Source organism: Miniopterus schreibersii (assembly GCF_964146895.1).
Source record: "Miniopterus schreibersii genome assembly, contig: HAP1_SCAFFOLD_175, whole genome shotgun sequence".
Taxonomy (NCBI): domain Eukaryota; kingdom Metazoa; phylum Chordata; class Mammalia; order Chiroptera; family Miniopteridae; genus Miniopterus; species Miniopterus schreibersii.
Window position 1 is genome coordinate 9,500 of NW_027669731.1, and position 11,933 is coordinate 21,432.

The 11,933-nt window shown below is 53.0% G+C and overlaps 1 pseudogene across 1 annotated transcript; it reads right to left on the minus strand.

Annotated features, from left to right (window-relative positions):
- Nucleotides 1-3,021: 3,021 nt before the first annotated feature.
- On the minus strand, nucleotides 3,022-4,154 carry LOC308552084 (prolactin-releasing peptide receptor pseudogene; annotated as a pseudogene). Its single transcript has one exon. The product of its transcript is annotated as a prolactin-releasing peptide receptor pseudogene (transcript).
- Nucleotides 4,155-11,933: the final 7,779 nt, after the last annotated feature.

Here is an 11,933-nt window from a genome sequence, read left to right on the forward strand (position 1 = left end):
CACATAATGAATATATGCCAAAACATGTTGAAACACTCCCCAGCCGATTTAGTGAGATAAATCTATTGATTGACTGCCAAAAGTGAGACCTGGTGACAATGCTTGCAAACGGATTACAGAAACTCCCGTCAGCCTCGGAGAGGGCTGCTGCCAAGTACCAGACTTGTTCAGTTCCAGGTTCTATGGCCTACATGACTCCTTGCAGGAGAGGATTGGATGCTTGGTATTACCTCAAGTGGATTATATTAAATAAAATTTTCCACTTTCAACCCTGTGTGGATTTCTCTAGGACTCACTTCTGATAGATTTTTTTAAAGTTAGTTTTTTCATAACATTTTAAAAATATATGTTTTTAAATTGTTTAGAATAATTTTTTTAAATATATATTTTTATGTGTTTTAGAGGGAGAGGGAGGGAAAGAGAGAGAGAGAGAGAAACATCAATGAGAAAGAGACATCCATCGGCTGCCTTCTGCATGCAGCCTACTTGAGATGGAGCCTGCAACCTGGGCATGTGCCCTGACTGAGAATCAAACTGGCGACCTTTCGGTGCATGGGACAGCACTCACCCAACTGAGCCACACCGGCCAGTGCTAAAGTTCGTTTTATAGCCAAACTAGTCCCAAAGAGATTTCACATAAGGTAAGAATTAATTAGTTGCTATTCATTTGCCAATTTGCTTAGTTTGTAAAAATGTTTATAAACAGCATAATTCTCCAACCTCATTAGGCTCTCCATAAAATCCATATAAATATTAAAAATGTTAAGTTGTAAGCATGATAGAAACAGGTGGCAGCTTTTCTAGTAATTATTGGGATACCTTCTTCTCACAGTTGATATAGACTTACTTACATCAAGCTAATCAGGGAACACTTCAATTTTTGGATTTGGAATAATTTGTAGTGTATAACTTTATAATGCAATTGATCTGACTGGACTCACGCAGTGCCTTACACATAGGAGACATGTAAGGAAATTGTTGAAAGCATACCTATATATTCCTGATGACAACGAGTTGTCTCTATGTGATTCATCAGGTATTGTCTGAAGGCTTAAAAGAGTTTTCCCCAAGTAACTCACTGTCAGAATTCAACTTCAAATTCTTAACACCTGTGACAGGTACAATGAAAGCTTCACTCAGATGTTTCTGAGACTAATTAAAAAGAGGATACTTCTTACCCTGGCCAATGTGGCTCAGCTGGTTGGAGGGTCATCCTGTCCACCAAAGGGTCACAGGTTCAACTCCCGTCAGGGCACATACCCAGACTGCAGGTTAGAGCCCCAGTAGGGGCATGTACAGGAGGCAACTGGTCGATGTCTCTTTCACACATTGATGTTTCTCTCTCCCTCTCCCTTCCTCTCTCTCTAAAGCCAATTTTAAAAAGTATAAAGTTGAATCTTGAACGTATATTAAAACCAACTAAAATGCTTTGAAAAGCCCTTATGCCCAGGCCCATCTCAAATCGACTGGACTCTCTGAGGACAGGGCCTAGTCAGTGATGTTATCTGAAAGCTCCCCAGGTGATTCTAGGAGCAACCAGAGCTAAGAAGCAGTGAATGTAACCTGGCAACAAAGAGACCACAATCAATCATATTTCTCCCCAACGAATCCCATCGTTTCCCCATCGCCCCCACTCTCCACACATACCCCAAGAATGCTCTAAGGAAACATGGGGTGTGTGGCCTTGAGCCTCCCAGTAATGGCGCTGCTGGAAGCGCAGGAGCTGGTCCCTGGGATGCCACAGGGCTGATCTGACAGCTGCATACCAGGTATCATTGCCTAAGACTCCTGCTCTCACTGCCCAGTCTCTGTTGCAACATCAATGGGAAACCCCTGTCCCTGGGCACTTGTCCTCATTTACAGAACTCTCAGGAGGTTACGGTGAGAATTATCAGCCTGGTATCACAGCCCAACAGTCTTCACCTGTTCCCTTAACCATGGGATTGGAATTACGTGTTCTGTGTATCCTGGGGAGTGACAGTTTATTTTTCTCTTTTGACCTTAAGTAAGCTTCTCCCGGTCCTTGTATTCGGAGTTGATCGTGTCCCAGGTGTGTCGCTACAGAGCAGGTGGCGAGCAGTTGTAAGACCACCGCCGTGGGTCTCCTGGGACCGAGCAATTAGACGATGCAGGAGAACGCTGTAGCTCACAGATTACACCCAGTTTCAGAAAAGCAAATACCTGAGCGCCCACCTTGTGGCAAACACTGGGTGCGTACACACAAACATACCCACAGGTAGGACGTCTGTCCTATGCACAGCTGTATGTCCCCTTAAGTGACTGGTACCTTTTCCACTTTGTTCCCATTGAACCTCTTCATTGACTAATTTATCTCATCATTTTCAAATAAAATTGGGGGTAAGGAGAGGAAAAACAATAGCAAGACCTTCTTGAAGGGGACTTGTAAGTCTTTTGCACTATAAATGCAAGTGGATTTAAAATGAAAACCCCCTTTGATGTGTCAAGACCTTATTCAGGAAACGCTAACATCCTAGATGTCGATTGGTAATACACGCCTCCCCGGAATTCTAGAAACAAACGGGGTTCCAGTCAGCTAAGCGATATCAGGTATTATATCCGAGTTGCAAACTTTTAAAAAGGCAAACCGACAGGCTTTACGTCCTACCTCATTGCCCCTTCTCGTCTCACCCAGTGGCAAACAGAAGGAAAAGCAAGGAAGGCGGCCACGGTTCAGAAACACTGTTTGAAAACCAGAGAAAGAGCTTTGCTTGACCTTTAAAGCACAAATAGAAAATAGTAAATCTCCTTCCCTCTCCCCGGCGTCCTCCAAGCAAAGCACTAGCAGCAAAGCCCATGGAACGTTTTACAAAGACTCGAGGACAAGGCAGGGCGGCTGAGTAAGAGGGCTGAGCTGCGTGTTCTGCCCGTGTTGGCTTAGCTCTGGTTCTGGGAACAGGTTCCCCAGTCCAGCCTCGCGGGCACCCTCGGAGGCCAGGGCGGGGCTGGAGGGCATCAGATGAGGCTGGCCTAGGTGCAGCGGCATCAGATGACCTCGCTGACGTCATGCTCTGGCCCTGCGGCGCCGTCCTGCGGGCCGGGCCAGCAAGAGCTTGCGCAGCTCCTGGCGGGAGCCGTCCTGCAGCCAGGCGTCCATGAGCGGGTTGTAGCCGACCGAGCTCAGGGCGAGCCAGTGGCCGAGCAGCTGCTCCACCCGAGGGCGCAGGGGTCGATGGCGCTTGGGCGGAGGTCCCGCAGCAGGTTGGAGACGTGCAGCGGCCGCAGCAGGTGGCGAGCACCACCGCGGCCACCACCGGGAGGCAGAAGGGGCGGCGGCGGCGCGGTCCCAGCCGGCCTGGCTCGGGTCACGCAGCCCGGCCCCGCGCGGTTTCGCAGCTTCACCGATGCTCGGACGTAAGACGGAGGATGCCCAGCAGGGGAGCAGGTGGTGACGAGCACCAGCCCCCAAGGTAGAGCTGGCGCTGGCGCTCCTGGGGCCCCAGAACTGCTCGCAGAGGCGCACGGGGTGCGGCTGGAGCTCGACGTGGTGGGTGTGCGGGGCGGCGGGCAGCGCCAGCACCGCGGACAGCGCCCAGGTGCCCAGCACCGCGGACAGCGCCCAGGTGCCCAGCACCGCGGACAGCGCCCAGGTGCCCAGCCCCGCGCGGGGCGCAGCGGGTGCACCGGCGCGACGTGGCGGTCCACGGAGAAGGCGGTGAGCGTGAACACCGACACGTACACGGTGACGGGCCGCAGGGAGAAGACCAGGCGGCACAGGCCCCGCCGGACCCCCAGCCACGCGGCTCGAGGCCTAGGCCAGCGCGAGCGCACGCAGGCCGTGCAGTGCGCACGTCGGGCAAGGCCCGGCTGCCGGCGAGAAAGTCGGTGACGCTGTGCAGCCGGCGCACGCGCGGGATCGCCGGCACCAGCAGGCAGTTGCCCTCCAGCCCCGCGGTCACCACGACGCTGTGGAGCAGCAGGATCGGCCCCTTCAGCCGATGCACCAGCTGCAGGCTCTGGAATGGAGCGACGCCCTGGGCGCCGGGCCAGCCGCCGACCCATTGCCACCGGGGCCCCTGCGCTCTGGTTCGCTGGGGTTGAGGCCACCGGGGAAGTTCAGAGAATAAGTCAGGGACCAGGGGCTCCTGAGAAGGCAGGGAAGCCACGGCTACCTTCCAAAGAGAATCAAAGTCCATAAATTCTCATGTTCTATCTACCCCTCCTACCCAACCGCTCCCTCCCCAGTTACCCAAATACTCCCTTTGGAGTAACTGGCCAAGATAAATAACAATTTAAAGTGCTGCCTTCCCACCTCTGCAAAAATAAATCGGTGCGTGGTTATGCATGCACAGGTTATTTAAACGCCTTCTAACCCATTTAGAGCTCTCAGTGGGCGCAGGCTAGACCCAGGGGCGCGCTCCTACCTGGCGAGTGCGACTTGGCGGACGGAGAGCGGTCGAGGGAGGGAGAGGCGCGATCTGCCCCCTGGCGTGCTCCGCCCGCGACTGCGGTGCCGGCTTCTCGCTTTTCCGCGGGAGCTGAACAGATGCCGGAGTTGCCAGCGGGCTCGCAGCTTTGAGGGGGGCCGGGAGCCCCCCCTGCCGCGCCCCCACTCCAGCGCCCTTGTATGGAAAATGGGGGCGGAGCGCACACCACCAGGCTCGGCGCTTAGACAACTGGGGAGAAGGGCGAGTGACAGAAGGACGGAAACGGCAAGGGAAGGAGGGGTGGACAAGCCTGGGCGGCAGAGACGCGACTGCAGGAGCTGCTGCGTCCCGGGGGAGTTCCGCTCCGAGGGGGGGCGGACGAGGGGAGCGTGGGGCGGGAAGCGCCCGGTCTCTCGGGACCTGGTGCAGTGTCAGAGGGAAGGGGCTGGAGGAGCGGGGTGGGGACTGAGATGCACCACGGGTGTGGGGAGAGCGAGGGCCCGTCCTTAAGCGCTGGATCCTGCGCAGAGCCCAGGCTGGGGGTAGAGAGTAGCGTGGGGGCTCCTGCAGGGATATGAAATGGGGAGCCCTGAGCTCCCCGCAGACCTGCGGGCCCTCGCCCTCCCGGGACCCCGAGCGCTCCCCCGGCTGCGGCTCCGCCCAGCCCAGGACGGTTCAGCACCGCGGACAGCTCCCGGGCCGGGCTTCGGGAGCCCGGTGCTGCGGGGGGTTCCGACCCCTCTCTGGGCGCGAAGCATTGGGAAAAGGGGCCAGCCTGGTTCCTGGGGCTGCGGCTCCCCCCAGCCCAGGGGTCAGCACCGCGGACAGCTCCCGGGCCGGGCTTCGGGAGCCCGGTGCTGCGGGGGGTTCCGACCCCTGTCTGGGCGCGAAGCATTGGGAAAAGGGGCCAGCCCGGTTCCTGGGGCTGCGGCTCCCCCAGCCCAGGGGTCAGCACCGCGGACAGCTCCCGGGCCGGGCTTCGGGAGCCCGGTGCTGCGGGGGGTTCCGACCCCTCTCTGGGCGCGAAGCATTGGGAAAAGGGGCCAGCCCGGTTCCTGGGGCTGCGGCTCCCCCAGCCCAGGGGTCAGCACCGCGGACAGCTCCCGGGCCGGGCTTCGGGAGCCCGGTACTGCGAGGGGTTCCGACCCCTCTCTGGGCGCGAAGCATTGGGAAAAGGGGCCAGCCCGGTTCCTGGGGCTGCGGCTCCCCCAGCCCAGGGGTCAGCACCGCGGACAGCTCCCGGGCCGGGCTTCGGGAGCCCGGTGCTGCGGGGGGTTCCGACCCCTGTCTGGGCGCGAAGCACTCGGAAAAGGGGCCAGCCCGGTTCCTGGGGCTGCGGCTCCCCCAGCCCAGGGGTCAGCACCGCGGACAGCTCCCGGGCCGGGCTTCGGGAGCCCGGTACTGCGAGGGGTTCCGACCCCTCTCTGGGCGCGAAGCATTGGGAAAAGGGGCCAGCCCGGTTCCTGGGGCTGCGGCTCCCCCAGCCCAGGGGTCAGCACCGCGGACAGCTCCCGGGCCGGGCTTCGGGAGCCCGGTGCTGCGGGGGGTTCCGACCCCTGTCTGGGCGCGAAGCACTCGGAAAAGGGGCCAGCCCGGTTCCTGGGGCTGCGGCTCCCCCAGCCCAGGGGTCAGCACCGCGGACAGCTCCCGGGCCGGGCTTCGGGAGCCCGGTGCTGCGGGGGGTTCCGACCCCTGTCTGGGCGCGAAGCACTCGGAAAAGGGGCCAGCCCGGTTCCTGGGGCTGCGGCTCCCCCAGCCCAGGGGTCAGCACCGCGGACAGCTCCCGGGCCGGGCTTCGGGAGCCCGGTGCTGCGGGGGGTTCCGACCCCTGTCTGGGCGCGAAGCATTGGGAAAAGGGGCCAGCCCGGTTCCTGGGGCTGCGGCTGCGCCTCCAAGCGCAGCAGGTGGAGTGCAGGCCAGTGAGCAGGGGCCCCTGGGCGTCGGAGGGTGTGACTCTGTCCCCTCTCTAGGTCAGAAAACACAGCCCTCACGCCAGCTACACTGCACAGACACCTTAACACCCGGCCCCCCTTTCCCCAACAGCCCTTCCCGGTCTTTCTCAGCCGCCAGGCCCTGTCCCTCATCTGCGTGGCTCTCCCAGGGCAGAATCTAAGTTCCTGGGCCCGGACCCTACCCTCTCCCCTGGTACGAACACCCCCCAGGCCTCCTCACCTCATTTTAGAGTGAAATATGTCCATACTAGTAATTGCAGGATTTCCACTTGGAAAACAGAAGTAACAAACGTTTGAGAAGCTTAAAAGTTACATAAAATTTTAGTTGTATTAAGTGGTCCTTGAAATGCAAATTAGCCTGGACCACAGTGGGAGGGGAAGGGAGGGGAGGGGAGGGGAGGGGAGGGGAGGGGAGGGGAGGGGAGGGGAGGGGAGGGGAGGGGAGGGGAGGGGAGGGGAGGGGAGGGGAGGGGAGGGGAGGGGAGGGGAGGGGAGGGGAGGGGAGGGGAGGGGAGGGGAGGGGAGGGGAGGGGAGGGGAGGGGGCTTTGTAACCTCCCTTCTGTGGGCAAAAAGGGGCCCCATACTAAACCTGACAACTCAGCACAGGCCTGCAAGGCAAACCCTACAAACTCAGAGACTGAAAGTAATTGCATAGCGTGGTCTGCTCAGGAAAATTCCTAACTGAAAGTGGATTATGGCGGGCAGTCACACCCCAGGTCGGTAGCTTCCTTTACAAAGATGAATCGTTACCTTAAATTAGCCCTTCAATTGTCTTTTTGCATCAAAGATAACATACCTTTAAAATATGAGAGTAATCTCTTTTTCCAGACCCCTGAGGGCCCAGACCACACCAGAGGGCTTGACCACGGAACCCCTCATTGCTATCTTGTCCCCCGAATACACCTCTAAGTGCTGTAAGTGTTCATTGGTAACTGTCCCACTCCCACCAATGTAAAAGAAGCACGCGTCTCTCCATTCTACTCTTTATCCAACCCTAGAGATTTCCCAGCTTTGCTTTCTCCCTGGTCCCTAATATACCACCAGTGGACTTCATGTAACCCTCTTATGTCTCCTCCTTTGATTGTAATGTATAAAATAAACTGCCATTCTCTGGAGCATTTTCTCAATCCTTTGAGATTTTGCTTCCTAGCTATTGTCCTCTGGAGCATTTTCTCAATCTTTTGAGATTTTGCTTCCTACCTATTGTCATCAGTTTGGCTCAGATAAACCCATAAAAATTCTCTACAGGTTTAGATGTTTCTTACTCGACACTCCTCTGAAGCTATCTCACCCCCTCACATCTTACTGCCTTTTTCCAGAGGGCGGAGCTCCCTCGCCCCTCTCCAGCAAGCCCTTGTTCTTTGTCTTCTGGATGCAGATATCTCTGTTAGGGCTGATAGAAGTAAAATTATTTCACCCTCCAAATTCAAATGATTCACTCATAGAGGAGGAAAAGTCAACACTGGAACAAAAGCAATCAATTTTATGCACCTGTATCCATTCTAAACCCACGCCCTCCAAGTTATAATCAATTTAGCTAAAGCCCCGAAAAAACTAGCTTCCAAATATATAAGAAATGTAGCAGCCCCTCATACCAGGGTTTCTCACCCTCCACACTAGTGACATGGGGGGCAGGGTAATTCTGTCATGTGGGGCTGTCCCGTGCATTGTAGAATGTTTAGCAGCATCCCTGGCCTCTACCCTCTAGATGCCAGGAGTGCACATACCCAATTGTGACAACCAAAAATGTTTCTAAAAATTGCCAAGTATCCCCCTCAGGGTGAGAGTGGGGGGCCAAATCACCCCTGGCTGAGAACCAGTGCCTTACACCAATTCAGCACTCTTAAAGTTCACAAAGTCGCCTGGCCAGCATGGCTCAGCGGTTGAGCATCAACCTATGACCCAGGAGGTCACAGTTCGATTCCGGGTCAGGGCACATGCCTGGGTTTCAGGTTCCGATCCCCAGCAGGGGGCGTGCAGGAGTCAGCTGGTCAATGACTCTCTCTCATCGATGTTTCTATCTCTCTCCCTCTCCCGTCCTCTCTCTGAAATCAATAAAAACATATATTTTTTAAAAGTTCACAAAGTCCTCTGCTTGAAAGCGCTACCAGCCTTCACAGTCAGCTCTCTTCAGACATCTGAACCCCAGAATTGTATTTCCAAAAACCCTGCATTTATCAGGTTGTCTACTCATCGCTTCCTGAAAGAGCAGCGGGGCAAATGGGAAAAGATGATGTTTAAGAAAACCCTAAGATAAGCCCAAGCTGACTGCCAAACAGAGGCGATCACTGGGCCCAAAGCCCAAAGCCCAAGTAAGGAACAGACACAGCTCTTGAGCTTGTGTAGGGGCTCCGCCATCACTCAATGTGGGCCTTGGGCATTTTATTCTGCAAGAACCCCCGTTTTGGAGAATATAAGAAATTCATAAAAATACCCACCTCTGGAGGATGTTGAGAAGATCCCATATGTGACGGAACTGCACATAGTGGCACCTAGTAATGGCGACCACTCTTGGATGCTCCTTTGTCCTGCCTTATGTCACTGTCTCTTGTCAAGAGGGTTTCAGGGGAGCAATTCCCTAAACCCTTCCACTTGAACATTCCTCCAGAAGATTGTCTGTGGTGAGGAGAGTTCACCGTTTTTCGGTCTAAATTCTCTCCTTCAGTATATTACTGTTTACCAGTCATGCAACGCCCCGGGTGAGATATTGTGTAAAAAATCAAGGACAGAAAACAACAACCAAACATTATTGGCTGGAAATGTGCACTTCAGCGAGTAAGAAGGAAGCCCACGTGGGTCACTGATGTAGGCCCATGGAAAATGCCCCTGCCACCACCTGCTGTGAAAGGGCGCATTAACGACCACTGGGAAATTTACTAATTGCCTCAGCAAATCAGGATTGTGTTTACCCTTATAGAGCATATTTATTTTAATTCACAAGAGTCGTTAAAGTATTCATAACATTTTCTACTCAACTGTATCAACACTGCACATGTTGTTTAAATGTGACTCCTTCCTATGGTTATGTAGAACATACACAACAATATAGAGCCATTATGAATCTCTATGAGTGTTCAGGTGGCAGGAAATGACTGAAAAGTGAGTGCTCTAATCATCAGAATGTTCTACAGGCTGCGGCTTTGTGTGAGGAACCCACCTCCCTCTTTCCCCAGCCCTGCTTTTCCCAGGGTGGGGCTCGCGGTGATTCCTGCATCCCTGTCAGGTCCTGGGGTGGAGTAACTAGGCAGGCTTGCTGCATGGCACAGCTCCCTTCTCCTCCTTTCTGTGGTTTAATTTTGAAATGCATGCCTTTAATAATATCCCAAGTGGTCCATGAGTGATGCTGACAGTGTGGCCTGTTTTGATAGGATTATCCAGGGCTGAGGGGAGACCCAGGCTGGCTGAGTTGCTTCCCCCCCACACCCCCAAAACTCTAGGGCAGCTTTAGTCCCTGACCTTGGCCTATCCAGGGCCTCTCGCCACAGGCAGCCTCATTGCATACATCCCTGGGTCTCACCGCATTCCTCTTCAGGACCCAGCCAGGTCACATTCTGTACCCCAAAAAGAAGCACTAAGAGACACAAGGCTTGACCAATCGACTCAATTCAAGATCTTAGCACATTCTATTTTTTAAATTTTGATTGGATTCTTGTCGATGCTCAGACATGAGCAGCAGGGATGGCATATCTCAGCTTAGTCTATCAGGAGTAGAAAATAAAAATAAATAAATGATTAAATAAATAAATAAATAAAACAAAACACTCGAAAGCCATTTCTATAACATTCTTTTCCAAAGGCAGGCAATTTGCTTTCCTATTTTTAATTCCAATCCTGTTTCATAATCAACTGGAAATGGCTTTTATGGCTGGTTACAATCATCTTGTGTTTGCATTAGGGCATTTAGCAGTAAGGGCTCTTTGTGGTCACATCTAGATAGAAAACTGGACCTTGTAGAAGCCCCTCATTCCGGTTGCCTCCTGACCAAACACAGAGACGGACCCAAACCACGTCTCTCTAGGTCCCCCCTCTGAGTTGTTCTCTAGACACCATTCTGGTGCTACTGTCTTGTGAGCTAGGGCCTCTTCCTGTTTAGTTTTTAACAAAATGCAAAACTGGAATGGTCCTTGTGTTTTCCCAGTGATTTACACGTGTGTGTACGTGCACGACATCCAGGGACGGCAGTTTGACAGTTCAGATGTCTAGGAAGGTGTGATCTCCCTGTGCTTTTTCTTAGCTAGTGGGCCTTTGTCACCAGGGAAACAGCCCAGCGTTCACCCTTGAGGACACCGAGAGCAGTGTCTCTGCAGAGGGCGAATAACGGATTGTATGCCTCTCGTCCACTGTGGCTCAAAGGCCACCTATGTCAGCATCACTTCTGGTGCTTATTTTAAAAACTGCAGATTGATGGACCACAAGACAGACCTATTAAATCAGCACTGCTGAAAGCGAGAGCTGGGGAAATGAAAATCTCACAGGCACTGTGGGTTGTTCTGATGCGTACTCAAGTGTGAGGACCGTGTCCTACAGTCTGCCACTAGGCAGTGAATCTACAGAACCCTGGCTCCCTACGGCCCCACCGTGACTGAGATGCAGCCACCAAACCCAGCCTGGCCTGCCACCAGAGGAGCCACACTGGGTCTCAGCCCGTCCCCTGCCCTTACATGATAAATATGGGAAGACAGTTGTACTGTAGGAACTCAGTGCTTTTCCTATATTCTGTCTTTTTCAAGTTATTTTTAGTGACATAAATAGCACATGAACACACCCTCCATCTCAGTCCCTCTCTCAGAGGTTGCACTTGTCCTTTCCCTGTGTGTTAACATATATATGCCTGAAGCCACGGAAAAGTAGTATTGATGGACATTTAGGTTGTTTGCAACTTTTTGCTATTATAGGCTTTACCAAAATAAAGATGTTCCAGATATAGATCGTCAAAGACTATAAACTTCCAGCCCTAAGATGACCAATTCTAGGGATCTAACGGACAGCATGGTGATCATGGTTAATAATACTGTATTATATACTTGAAAGTTGCTTAAGAGTGTGGATCTGAAATGTTCTCACCACAAATAAAATAAATGGTAGTTATGTGGTATGATGGAGGTGCTATGGTGGGAATCATTTTGCAATATACAAGTGTGTCAAATCAACACCTCACGATTATACAATATGTCAATTATATCTCAATAAATCTGTAGCAAAAGATCCATATGCTATTCCAGTATTTGGATTAAGAGTGAGGCATATATATTATCAGTGGTGATGTTTCCAGTGACCATAACATTCTAATGCTGCTCAATAATCATCTATTTTGTAAAAACTCAGGATTCAAATTCAGAAAAATAAAAATAAAATAAACACGTTTCCATATGCCTCTTTGGGGAGGATATCTCAGGGGTCCATTCAGCAAAGAGAAATTTCTGAGTCACAAGATGTGGCCCAATTCACACTGCAGGGGACTCTCTTTGCTGAATGAATTGTAAGAGCTCATTACATCGGCGTGAGTGCTTATGATGGTCAGGTGAGTGTGGATGGGAACACTGCCCTTGAACCAAGCAGCATTCTTCATGGATGTTGGGACTGGCCGCCACGGCC